The 12,410-nt window shown below is 34.3% G+C and overlaps 1 pseudogene; it reads left to right on the forward strand.

Annotated features, from left to right (window-relative positions):
• The first annotated feature begins 684 nt into the window (after positions 1-684).
• Positions 685-8,072, forward strand: LOC149494242 (uncharacterized; annotated as a pseudogene).
• Positions 8,073-12,410: the final 4,338 nt, after the last annotated feature.

Here is a 12,410-nt window from a genome sequence, read left to right on the forward strand (position 1 = left end):
TTTTTGCACGGAGATCTAAAAAGAAGTTTATATGGAAGCACCACCAGGGTTCACAATGGATTTAAAACTGGGAAGTCTGTCGTTTTGAAGAAGTCACTTTATGGTCTTAAACATCTCCAAGAGCTTGGTTTGGAAGATTTACAATTGTAATGAAGATATATGATTTTAAACAAAGTATTCAGATCATACATTATTCCTTAAGCAAAGGGGTAATCTTATTACTGTTTAATTATCTACGTTGATGATGATTATTACAGGAAATGATGATGAAGAATGTCAAAGCTGAGAAGAAACTTATTCACTGAATTCGAAATGAAAGACTTAGGAGCACTGAAGTACTTCCTTGGAATTGAGTATTGAGATCAACAAGTGGAATTTTTATATGTCAAAAGAAGTATACTCTGGATTTCTTGACAAAAATAGAATGGTTGACTGCAAGCCAGCTGACACGCCTATGGCAACAATCATGGACTTCAGATAGTAGAAGGAGCAGAATCGGTTGATAAAGAAAGGTATCAACGACTAGTTGGAAAATTAATTTATCTTCACACTCGACCAGACATAGCATTGCAGTTGGAGTAGTAAGTCAGTTCATGCACAGACCTCAAACTGATCATATGAATGCAGTGTTAAAATCATCATACTTAAAGGGCATGTCTAGTCAAGGAATTCTGTTTAAACGGAATGGCACTTGATATACAAGGTTATACTGATGCAGACTGGGCAGGTAGTCATGTGATCGCAGATCTACTTCAGGCTACTTCACTTTTGTTGGCGAAAACTTAGTCACATGGATAATAAGAACAGAAAGTTGTAGCATTGTCTAGTGCAGAGGCAGAGTTTCGAGGAATAGCTCGTGGTCTAGCTGAAATTCTTTGGCTAAGGAAATTGTTAAGTGAGATTGGTTTTCCTCCATCTGGAGCAAGTAAATATGTGTGATAATAGAGCTGCGATCAGCATTTTAGAAAATCCTGTTCAACATGATAGGACCAAGCATGTTGAAATTGATAGACACTTCATCAAAGAAAACTAGAAGCAGGAATTGTGGAATTGCCGTTTGTTCGATCTGAAGACCATTGGCAGATATTTTGACAAAAGCAGTTAATGGAAATTCCTTTCATAACGTTTGAACAAGTTAAGTATTGGAGATCCCACTACTCAACTTGAGGGGAGTGTCCGGATGAAGAGAAAAAGTAGGGATCAGAATCATAGTTCTCATTTCCCTGTCCACTACCTGTACACACAGTAAAGTAAAAGTCAATGTTAGGTGGAACTTTAGGAGTAATTATAGCCGTAATTAGTGGATAGTTAGAAGCATTTGTATATTAAAACAATGTATTTTTACAGAAGAAATATAACCATTTTTCCTCTGTAAAACATATCTCTTGTTCATTTTAGCCTCTATTAAGAAACAAATTAGCATTGATATATTTAGTTCTCCAATCTCAATTGGGTTGTTAGTTAGCATTACAATGGGATTTTGTTGTCTACAACTACAAGGAGTCAATTTCTCTCACTGACTCCATTTTCAAACATCTAGAGCATTTCTCCATACAACCTCTTGCTTCTTTAAATTCTAGCTAAAGGCTCTTGATCCAAGTGTAAAAGCATATCCAGTGGTGCTGCTCAAATCATCAGCACAACCCTTTCAATCATTCTCTGCATACCTTCTTCTAAAACTCCTTCCATCCAATGTCTTCAAATACCATGTTCTGAGATCGCAATGTTTTTGACATGGTCTCACCATTCTTTTTTTTGTTCCTCTGCAAGTTCAATTAGTTTTTGCTTGAAACCAGATAGCAAGCTTGCAGTAAGCATCAATTAGATCTTGACGGTGTGAGGCATATGAGATTGCCAATCAAGCTCCTATAGACCTGGTAATCTAGTTTACTGGAGCCATCTTCTTTACTTAACTTTTCATTAAAATTAGTGGAGTTGCAGCTAATTTGCAGCTTTCCATCTTAAACTTTTTTAATAAATCCATTGCAAACTTTCTCATGCTAGGCACGTGTTAGTAATTAACTAATAATTCTAATACTAAACAATAAATAAGAAGGCATGCTCCTGATTCATTTTCAACCGGAGCAGATTGATGGTGTAATTTATACTAGGTTGTTGCATACATCTTTCATAAATTGCCTCTTATGAAACAGCTAGTCTACGATGCATGGAAACTTCTAGCTATGGGCATTTTCGCATTTCGGAATGTTTCCACATGTCGTTTTTTCCATATAAAATACCATTTTTTTGTGTAAGATTATATGTTAAATCTAGTTTCCCCCCAATCATTTCTGCGTTTTGACGTTACATACGATTGATTTGAATGTGGTCACATTCTAAGCGAAGGCCGTTTACTATTTACATAATTCATTTCCATTTTCATTTCCATACAACTAGCAGCTAGTCTTCCTTGCCCCTCAAGGAGTGAAAAGAAAAGAATAATAGAAAAATAGGAAAGAAGAAAAAAAAAAGTGTGATATTAGTCATTTCACAAGAGAAATGAAATTGGTTATCAGTATTAGACGCTACAATAAGGGTTCATTTGGATACGTGCGTACTTGAAATAATGTGGATTTGAATTCTTTTCCAGTGAAAAAGTATAAAAAATCAACATGATGAGAAGATCGGCTTTTTGACTTTGCAATTAACTAATTTTATTCCTAATTTTTGTTTTCTTATGCTACTATATTTGCAGGATAGTTCCAACCTGGCTATTAGTAAGATTTTATCACGAGAAACAACCAAAGTTCGCATACTTCAGTTAAGCCATAATTTTGTATTCGTAATGTTTCCCTTCTTATTATAGATTTGATAGTTACAAAGTGCTCGATTTGATGAAAGTGGACGTTGCTTTTCATTACTTAACTAGGATTAAGACTAGCTGAAATTATAAGCCAAAACTGAGCATGATATATATGATATCCTAATAAATAATGCAGCTTATGATGCTTAGTGCTTCAAGATTTGAGCCTTGAACCTGTGGCCGTCACCTAGGATTAGGGATAAACAAAATTTGCTTTTCCATAACGTCATTATCAGATGAGAAACAGACATCTTATTTATAATGTTTTTATGACCTTCTTTCGAAACAAATGAGAATAGGAGTGGACAGGGAAGCAACTGGGCACCTGTCTTTTATCTCTTTGAAAAAGGCTTTCCTTTTAGAACACCTACTCTGATATGGGCCTTCATTTAACACCATACTGATGGGCCTTTTATGGTGATTTTCTGGTTTGTCTTGTCCTTTCTTTTAGAGGTCACTTTTTAATAGTAGCCGGAGTTATTGTTAAGTCACTTAAGCAACCAATGAATTCTCTTCTTGCCTTGTTTGTTATGAAATAAGTGAGTTTAGAAATCCTACTTTCTGGGCAATAATCCAAACCATCATATTTGATTGCAGCAAGTAGAAGTCAAAGTGATTTTTACTAACTACCTTGACCTTGCTGTTTTTTAATTGAATTTGCAATTGTGTCACTGCGAACTAATTGTCATGGGTTGTCCCTCCATTCAAATCAACACCCCTCATTACTTTAAGATAAAAAACAACCCTTCATATATATGTCATTTGTTGCACCTGATGTAACTTTAGAAAAAAATTAAAGTTAAATAGGTGACTAGAAAATAATACTTAAATCTAGTAATCAAATAAGTTAGTATGCTATCCAAGTCATGTGTGTTGTTCAGATACATCTTTGGTGACAGGTTAAAAACTAGTCATGTAGTTCATGTATAAGTTTATTATCCCAATATTTGGTCCTGTTGGGTTTTCGTGTCAGTTAATGTCATTTCAAACACTAGATACAACACAAATGCGATTCCTAACTTGACTTGCCACCTCCAATGATGATGGTAGTCAGTAAAAGCTTTTAATGTTATGGATTGTGATGAGGTGGCAGTGCATGATGATTTCAGTTGTATTGCCATCACTCATGACAGAGTAATATTAGTGTTGGTGGGGTGGCGGCCAGCTACAACTTATGTTTCTTAATTAGCCACTAGCTTATTATTGATTCCCTACCTGATGCGAACCCTGATTGCTTTCCTGATCTATTGAAATATAGTTTAACTTCATAAATTGCTGACAGTTTGAAGGGTTAAATGACCATTTTTATCTGAAATAATAATATGTACTTTCCATTGTCAGGTATCTAACTTTTTATTATAATTGATGAATGGAAACTCTGTTGATCAAAGGATGACCCTTTTACAGGAAGGATGCAAGGGTCTACTGTACATGGTACTTCATGCACATGTTGTTCTAGATTTACGTGAACATCTTCAAGAGGAGATCAGTTTTGAGCAAGTAAAGGAGACTTTGACTCCTTCCAGGGAAAGTGGCTTCTAGAGCAATTAGGAAGTCATCACACATTACTGAAATATAGCGTTGAGTCAAAAATGCCAAAGATTCGATTCTTTCAGAAGCTATTATGGAGGAGGTACTCTAGCTTGACATTTTTCAGGATTTGGCACTCTACTTTGGATATTTAGGATACTGTTTCTATATGATGGCATGTGCCGCCTTTTTGAAACAAATAAAACAAAATTGCTCAATCCCACATCGGGGAGAAGAGCTTATGGAGGATAGTAGATTGGCTATAAAAGGAAGTAAGGTTTAGGTTTCTAAACACACCAAAACACATCAAAAACTTTGAATGTGTTTTATATTAGGGATTTAAAGCAAGTCTTTTGGAGTCCCTTGGAGTATAAAATATTGGGGTGTTTTGAGGGTGTCGGGAAAAATTTTTTTAATTGTGGTTGTAACAATTTGCCGCATAGTGAATATTTTTCTTGGTTGTCGTTTGGCACGGCCGTGGTTTTTCTCCACTTGGGGATTTTCCACTTAAATTGTGCTGTTATTTATTCTCTTTAATTTCTCAGTCATTATTTTATTTTCTTATTTGTTCCTGCTTGAAGCCGTCCGAAGGGCGGAAAATAGTGATTTTCCCAACAATGGTATGAGAGCCTAGTTGTTAGGCGGAGCTTTTAGTGTTAAAATAATTTCTTGTAATTTAAATTATAAGTATGCACTGTGGTTGCCACTTAGTCTGATCTTTCACATCAGAAATACTCTGTTGTTAGAAATATTTTTTTTAAAAGCAGGCGGAGTTTTGGAAGTCTTGAAGCGGGTGGAGCTTTGCTTTGGTGTGCTTGAGTATCGGTGGTGAAGGTCCTGACGATAATTATTGAAGTTATTCTGGTACGAAAGTTCTGATAATTACCGTGCACGTAACTTCTGTCTAGAAGGCCGGATTTTAAGTGGGACAACTTGTGACCCCCTCCGTCCAACTGAGATTTTACGTGGAATGGTAATACTGAGTATCGGTGGTGAAGGTCCTGACGATAATTATTGAAGTTATTCTGGTACGAAAGTTCTGATAATATACCGTGCACGTAACTTCTGTCTAGAAGGCCGGATTTTAAGTGGGACAACTTGTGACCCCTCCGTCCAACTGAGATTTTACGTGGAATGGTAATACTGTCTAGGAGATCATTGTGATCTTTCCTGGGTATTGCCGAATCGGTTTTACTTCATTAATTATTGGGTTCACTGTTATAAGCACAAGTAAGCATGTCGGCTATGAGATGTGAGATTGAGAAATTTGACGGGAGAATGAATTTTGCATTGTGGCAAGTGCAAGTCAAAGACGTGTTGATTCAGTCTGGACTGCATAAGGTTTTACAGGGTAAACCAGTCAGCGGAAAGAATTCAGGAAAAGACAGTGGCAGTAGAGACTCAGAAAATCCAAGATTAGTGATGAAGAATGGGAGGAGCTGGATATCAAAGCGGCAAGTCAAATTTGCATGTGTCTAGCAAAAAATGTTCTTGCTAATGTGCTTGGATTGTCCGACAAAGGATTTGTGGGAGAAACTGGAAGAATTGTACCAGGGAAAAAATATATCCAATAGGTTTATATTTGAAGGAGCAATTTCATACGTTGAAAATGACGGAAGGTACAAAGCTGTCAAATCACCTGAGTGTTTCTTAACGGCATCGTCTCTAAATTGGAAACTGTTAGAGTGCAAACCGAAGATGAAGATAAAGCTCTCCGACTCATCCTGTCACTTCCTTCGACATATGAGCACATGAAACCTGTTCTGAAATATGGTAGTAAGAAAGTGGTGTATGCGGATGTGGTTAGTAAGCTCATTACTAAGGAGAGAAGACTGAATGAAATGAAAAACCATATGAGGATTCAGTTTTATCTGTCGGTACCAGGAAAAAGAATAAAAGCTCCGGAAAGAGGAAGGTGGTCTGCTGGGGTTGTGGTCAAACTGGACATGTAAGGAAGGATTGCCCGAACGGTGGAGCTGAGTCGGCTAGAAGCTCTAACGTTGTTGCTGCCAATGTGATCTCCTGTGGCGAAGGAGATGATGTGATCTCTCTGTAATTGAGAGATGTGTGTCCTCATGGCATGATTGCTATCCGTTGAGATGCCATGGAAGAGGACGGATTATTGGTAGCAGGTCCACGGAAATGCGCACGGCATTGGTTGACAGTTGATGCAAAGTGTGTGGTGGAAAAATATGTCGATGGCTAATGAACTCTCGGAAATATCAACAGGAGGGTTGCACCATAAACTATTAGTGGGATCTGACATGGCCAATGGAAATTCTTGGAGTTGGTAAAGTGGTTCCAAGTGTCGATACTCTTTATGGTTGAGTATGATAATTCTTGACGATAAGAATTATGATTGTCGGTAGCAGACAATGTTGTGTTTTTTTTATTGTATTTTCAAGGTAGAGATTGTTAGCCGCCTTTGTTGAAAACAAATAAAAAAAAAATTGCTCAATCCCACATCGGGGAGAAGAGCTTCTGGAGGATAGTAGATTGGCTATAAAAGGAAGTAAGGTTTAGGTTTCTAAACACACCAAAACACATCAAAAACACTTGAATGTGTTTTATATTAGGGATTTAAAGCAAGTCTTTTGGAGTCCCTTGGAGTATAAAATTTTGGGGTGTTTGAGGGTGTCGAGTAGAAAAATATTTTGTAATTGTGGTTGTAACAATTTGCCGCATAGTGAATATTTTTTTTTGGTTGTCGTTTGGCAACGGCCGTGGTTTTCTCCACTTGAGGAGTTTTCCACGTTAAATTGTGGTGTTATTTATTCTCTTCAATTTCTCAGTCATTATTTTATTTTCTCATTTGTTCCTGTTTGAAACCGATCCGAAGGGCGGGAAAATAGCAATTTTCCCACAGCATGCACTTATGCACTTACAAATTTGAAGCTCCTGTATGGAAACTTTCCTGGTTACTTCGAGGTCAAGTTTAGGCATTATGAAATTGAGTTGCTTGATTTTTGTTTCAAAATTTGCATGACAGTGGCATCTTGAATGATTCACGCACGAAACTGCAGTCGTTGACAAGCTATTTACATGATAAGACCTGATATAGAAAGTTAATAAACGTTGAAATCATCAAGTGCCATTGAATAGAGTAGCGCAGATGTTTAATTACCAATTTGAGGTAGGAAATTTTTTTACTTTTACCATCGAATGCCGATCCCCATGTCATTAATCTTAATGTTTTTTTGCTGCAAGATTTGTTCTGAATAGTTATCATGACCTCTATTTGAATTTGATCTTGACATTTGATATTCCGCTTTTGTAGGTTATATATGAAGATCTCCCATCAAATTTATGTGCAATTCGAGATTATATCGAGCAACGGGAAGCTGCAAATTCAATGGAAATTCATGAGCTCATACAATATTCCCAGAAAATTGAATCAACTCATGATGACGGAGACACCAAGTATAGGAGGGCAACTGAGAAAGTCATTGATTCGAATAATCCAGATTCACATAGACAAAGACCAAGGGTTCCTGGCTTGCAGAGGGACATTGAGATTCTCAAGTCTGAGCTTCTGAAATTCATATCAGAACATGGCCAGGAAGGATTTATGCCTATGAGAAAGCAACTCCGTAAGCATGGTAGGGTGGATATTGAAAAGGCTATAACACACATGGTTGGGTTTAGAAAAATTGCATCGTTGATGAATCTTTCTCTTGCATACAAGCGCCGAAAACCGAAGGGATACTGGGACAATCTTGAGAATTGCAGGAGGAGGTAGCATTTTTGTTGTTGTTTCTGGTCTTTTACAGCCTTGTTAATATTTGAATATTCAAATTACATGTTTTAGATGCATAATGAAGTTTTATTTTCTTCAAGATAACTGTGTAGAGTAGATAATAATTTGTTAGAAGAACTCTTCTGCAAAAAATTTTCCCATTCTCTTAGAAGAAAATAACTTTTGGAGGGAGAAAGATCGAGGAAGTTTCTGAAAAAATAAAATAATGAACAAACTGCATGTTGGAGTATGCATGATTAGGATTTTTTTTTTTTTTTTTTTTTTTTTTTTTTTTTTTTTGTGCATGCACTGTAAGTGTTTGTATTTCCACGTGCATTTGTATGTCAGTCATGAACCTTACAGAGAATGGTTTTTCATTATCTTTGCACACAATGATAGTTACTCTGGTGTTGGATAATTTTATTCATTGTATTCAGAAAATTTTTTAGTGACTTCTTGCTCAAAAGGCCGTCACCATTTTCCTTTTGACTTGCATTAGATTTCCTGGAATAAATCAAATTTATCTGAAAATCTGCCATCCCTCTGAGTTCATCTAAAAGGCGATTCAATATATGAACACCTGACATTTTGTGTGCTCGGGAGAGAGTTAATATACCAGCTTTGCCTCTATATTTTTTCTGAGGAGCTGAGTAATTTTACTGTCATACCGAAGCCATCCTCTGAGCTCATCTATGGAGCTAATTATCTGATTGCGATGATGATATTTGATTAATGCACACACTATTAACCTGCTTTCCCATGAAAACAGATTAGTCGATTTCAGCGTAACTGGGGAATGGATCCTTCATATATGCCAAGCAGAAAATCTTTTGAGCGTGCTGGTAACTTCTGAGCTGTTTGGACTAGAATTTTAGAACTGTAATAGCATGTTTCATTTATTTTTTAAATTGTTGCTTGAACAAAAAAATGGCAGGGCGTTATGATATTGCGCGAGCATTAGAGAAATGGGGAGGACTTCATGAAGTTTCTCGTCTTCTATCAATAAAGGTGAGGCACCCTAATCGGCAGGCAAATGTTACCAAGGATAAGAAACTTAATGTGCAAGGGGAAGAAACAAGTCCTTCCAAAACTTGTGTACCACAAGATACACAAAAATGGATTGAGAAATTGAAAGATTTAGACATTAACTGGGTTGAATGAGAATGTGAAGTATTTGCCTTCCATAATCTCTCTCTCTCTCTCTCTCTCTCTCTCTCTCTCCTTGTTTGGTACAAAAAATTTTGATTTATAGAATTTATTTATAATGATAGATGTTGATTTAGTTAATATTTTCATAATATTGAACTCATAGAAGTACTGAATAACTATTTTAATTGGTATCAAAAAGAAAATTTTAAATTATAAGTGAATCTTATAATTTTATTTGTATATAATGGGAAGGGGAGGGAAACTTGGGATTTGCACTACAAAATTTATAAATTTTTGCAAAAATAAAAGTATTTTAATTTGAATATTTGTAATGATTTTCTTATTTAAATTCAAATTTTATTGGCTAAAAAAAAAAAAAAACTTTAATTGTATACAAAATAATTACAAATTTAGTAAAGTGCAAAATATAGTACAATCCCTAATTGAAAAGTTTTATACTAATTAAATTTTTAAAAATAATGTCTTATTGTAGAAGTTGTCATATTTTAATTAGGAATTATAATCTTATTGTAAAAATTGTCTTATCTTAATTAAGAACTGTATATTATATATCACTGCTATGTGTATATGTTTTATTTATGCAAGTTTTATTTAATTTTGTCACAAAAATTTTTTACTTTTGTTATCAAGGATTCGCTAGCAAAGGTACCTTAGTACTCATTGCTCTTATTATGCGAATGTTGATGTATCAATTTTAATTTATATTGATTCTAACTATCAATATTATTTAATGTGTTATAAATGTTATTTGTTATCAATTGTAATTCAACTTTTAAGTTTTCTAAAGTTTAATGGGGTAATTTAATAAATATCATATATGAGGTCTCAATTTTAACAAAATTTAAGAAAATAATACTTATTAAGATAATAAATTCGATCGAAAAATTTTAATAATACCAAAACTAATCTCACAAGAGAGATGGAAACACTAAAAAAAATACTGGAAAAAGGAAAACTAAAAAAAGGAACGTGAAATCTGTAAGAGCAATCTCTATATAGCTTATATATTTAACCACGACGATGACAAACAATGATGACAACTGACAACTGGCAACAATGATTATGTGATGGTAAATAAGATATATATGTATATATGAGGTAATATATGTGGTTTATATACACCAATTACACAATAGATCAAATCAAGTTAATACGATGTATATTTATATATCATGTATCAGTATCAACTTAAATAGAATCGAGAGTCCTATCTTGTCTCTTCAGAGCATAAACTGTTGGCTCAAGAGTCAATTTCTAATCTCGGATTTTGATAATTAAAACAAAACAATAAATTTAAATTATGTTATTTGTGCTAATATTATTTTATGCAGAATTTTATGGAAAGAAATCGTACAAGGCAAGTCCTACATCCATAGTGTGTGAAGATATTCGAAGACCCTAGTGGTTAGGTATTTAGGATACTTTGTAGGATAGAGAGAAAATTCATATATGAGCACATAAATTAATTTTTCTCAAAAAATATTTTTCGGAAATTAGATTTTTTCAAAATAAATTCTTTTATTTGTTTTCGAAAAATATTCTTTAAATCGAAATGATTTAATTACCTAAAACTAAAGAGATTTTATCTTAAACGATTTTGGTAATAAATCATACATTATCTTTTTAAATTTCTTTGAAAATCTAAAAGTACTTCAATTTATCTCTTACCTTAAAAACGAAGGAAGAATCTTTTCGTTTTTAGTAAGAGCATCTTTCAAAAATATTTTCCAAAATAATGCTGCCGAAAATCTTTTGTTTAAAGGAAAGCAAAATCGTCTTTTATTCTCTTACCAAAAAGGATAAATAAATTTTGGTAACAAGATTTTCGTATCTTCTAAATAAGGAAAGCAAATATTCTGATTTCAAATGAAATATTCACTTTCCAAAAGCAAGAGACTCGAACTCTCTATATAAAGGAGTTTCACTCTTAGAACTTGGTGAAGTAAGAGTTTTCGTTTTAAGAGCATTCTCTCATTGATCAAATCTTTATCTCTCAAAACTTACTCTCTACCCCCATTTTTCTTTTCATCTTTACACTTAACGTTTTTATCTTTAAAGAGAAAGAATTTTTACAACTACTTTTGAAAAACGTTCTGTTTCTAAACGATTTTCTAATCTGATAAACTGTTTTTCCTGTGCTTATATGTGCATTTCTTTCTGTCTATTTAGATTCTGTAATCTATAGTAGACATTTTTATTTGATAAATTGTGTAATAGCTTAGGTTAGAAGCTATTGTGAAAGAGGTTATCAAGCGACCTTCTCCTTGTGTGATTCTAATGTCTTGAATTGAGTTTCTGTACTCTGCCAAAAACAGAAAGGGTTGAGGTTAACTAGAACCTTTGGAAAATCTAGTGGGATAAAAGGGTAGATCTAGGTGTTGATCTATTGCCTTGTACTGTTGGTTTGTCTCTTACCCTTGAAAAGAGATAACATAGTTGAGGATCTCAAGATGAGTCTTGGGGATGTAGGCGAGTTAGTGCCGAACCACTATAAATCACTGTGTTGATCTTTTAATTTCTGAAGTTTGCTTGATACTGCTTTATTACACTTCTGTTTATTTTAGAAATGCTAAAGTTGAATGATTGATGTTCTAAAACGTAATAAGTCTTATCTTCTGATTAGAACTCTGGAATTCTGATAAGTGAATATACCAAGTTCTAACGTTCTTCTATTCACAGTATATTTCACTGCTTGGGTTTCTAATTAATTTTCTAAACTTTATGAGGAAGTTCTAATTTCATAGCTTTCCATCATAAAGTAGTTCTGATACTTGATTAAGGCTTGTGAAGTTCTAATCTCTCACACAGTCTTTATGATTTTCTAAACTTTATGAGGAAGTTCTAATTTCAATAGCTTTCCTTCATAAAGAAGTTCTATATTGAATAAGTCATGTGAAGCAGTTCTAATCAATAGCTGCACTTTGCAGACTTTCTATCTTTTTAATAGAACATTGTGAGGTGATTCTAATCCATATCTATTCTCACAAGTTCTTATTTTTCCGCTGCACTTAGAATTCTATATTTTGTTTTAAATTCTAAAATTTATTTTTAGAAAACCCAATTCACCCCCCCTCTTGGGTTGTGCCATACATATACGGGACCCACAATCTGGTATCAGAGCCTTGGCTCTTGACTTACCGAAGCTTAACCGCTTAAGAGATAAGATCCCAT

Source organism: Jatropha curcas, chromosome 8 (assembly GCF_041381405.1).
Source record: "Jatropha curcas cultivar XTBG-Jc1 chromosome 8, XTBG_Jcur_1.0, whole genome shotgun sequence".
Classification (NCBI taxonomy): Eukaryota; Viridiplantae; Streptophyta; class Magnoliopsida; order Malpighiales; family Euphorbiaceae; genus Jatropha; species Jatropha curcas.